Source organism: Fundulus heteroclitus, chromosome 22 (genome assembly GCF_011125445.2).
Source record: "Fundulus heteroclitus isolate FHET01 chromosome 22, MU-UCD_Fhet_4.1, whole genome shotgun sequence".
NCBI lineage: Eukaryota > Metazoa > Chordata > Actinopteri > Cyprinodontiformes > Fundulidae > Fundulus > Fundulus heteroclitus.
The window spans coordinates 39414653-39416315 of NC_046382.1; the positions used below are offsets into that span (position 1 = coordinate 39414653).

The window sequence follows — 1663 nt, forward strand, 5'->3', positions numbered from 1 at the left end:
CCTGACACACAGACACAATATACTTAGAACTTACAGGAGTTTTATGTTTGTTTTTTTACATTAAAGGATCCAAGTTTGTATCAGAGTCCAAGAAGTCTGATATCAGTCCCATTGCAAACGATATGAACCGCTGTGATGTTACATGAATGAATCCCTCCTTGAATGAATTTGATGGAATGAATCAATTTTTGTGCAGTGATCCCATGAGGGATTAAGCGGGCTAGAAAATGGATGGATGGATGGATGGATGGATGGATGGATGGATGGATGGATGGATGGATGGATGACTTGGCCGACTTTCAGTCACAGAGGGATCGTCATTCAAGGCGCCCTACAATGAACGGCATGTTTGCTCGGAGCATCAACCAGAAAGTGGGTTGGTGGTATCTTATAACACAGTGTAGCCTGTACCATCCGCCTCATGTGTCGTATGTACTCTGCGTTGTGTGTGTAGGTGAAGAAAGGAACCAGCAGTTGAGGACCCAGGGTGTTTTGTAGCAGGAAGGCGAGTTTATTCTGTTCAAAATAAAAATGCATTCAGCACAGCAGTTCCCAGGCTCCGGCCTCCCCACACAGACCTCTCCCCAGCGCAGCTCGGCGCGAACTCACGCAGGAATGTGCCACAACCAACCAAAACTTAAGGTCAGCAAATAAGTAAAATATCAAAACAATAAAAATAAAAATAATAATAATCCATAGCCACACCTTTCTCTGTTCAAGTCAAATAAACCACAAAAAGAATCCTTCACTACAATATGAAAATATACTAAACACATAAATTTAACATCCAAATGACGTTTAAAGCAACTCACATACCTGTTCAAAATAAAAATGCATTCAGCACAGCAGTTCCCAGGCTCCGGCCTCCCCACACAGACCTTAACCAACCAAAAGAACAAAAATAAAACCATTTGGATGGTAAACTCGATAATTGTCTTTAATATAGGGATTAAATACCCAATAACGTGCTGCACTACACATAAAACAACTTAACAACAAAATATAACAAGTTGTGAGCTTAGTGAACATACTTTTAAGAACATTTCAAATATTTTTAACACTTAAGCAGAAGACAACTCTATACGCTTACCTCTCCCCAGCGCAGCTCGGCGCGAACTGAGGAGAACAGCGGGAACACACAGGATATGACGTCAAACAGGAAGCAAGAAAATAAAAGCGTCACCACCAAAATAAAATTCAGAAACTAAGAAAAACAAATATACATAAATAGTGAAGATGGATTTGAGGTGAAATATACACCTTTTTTTACAGACTTGCTACAACAGCACTTGCAAAAGCCGGCTTACCGTTCACTGTGAGGAAATCTCTTGTTATTCCTGCAGTAAAGGAGGCGATCTCCACCATCATGCAGAGCGGACTGGCACCAGTCATCAAGGCCATCCCACTCAGTAATGACAGTGTGGCCCGGCGCATATTGGAGATGTGAATTGACACGGAGGAACAGAGGTGCGCAAAGTTGACCTGCTGTCCCTTCAGTGTCCAGTTGGATGAGACCACCACGGCCGACAACACCTGTTATGTGATATTCTGATTTTTTTTTTTCAGAAACCCAGGACGCATTAATTGACGAGTGAGCAAGTTTTGTTGTTCTTTGTTAACGGTGCATCACATGAAGTGTGCATTTTGTCCGGCATCGCTATCA

At 42.0% G+C, this 1663-nt stretch overlaps 1 long non-coding RNA gene across 1 annotated transcript; it reads right to left on the reverse strand.

Annotated features, from left to right (window-relative positions):
- Positions 1-488: 488 nt before the first annotated feature.
- LOC118557164 lies at positions 489-1276 on the reverse strand. The gene is made up of 2 exons (XR_004927666.1): positions 1091-1276; positions 489-878 (listed from the first exon to the last, which is right to left on the reverse strand). It is a non-coding gene; the product is annotated as an uncharacterized LOC118557164 (long non-coding RNA).
- Positions 1277-1663: the final 387 nt, after the last annotated feature.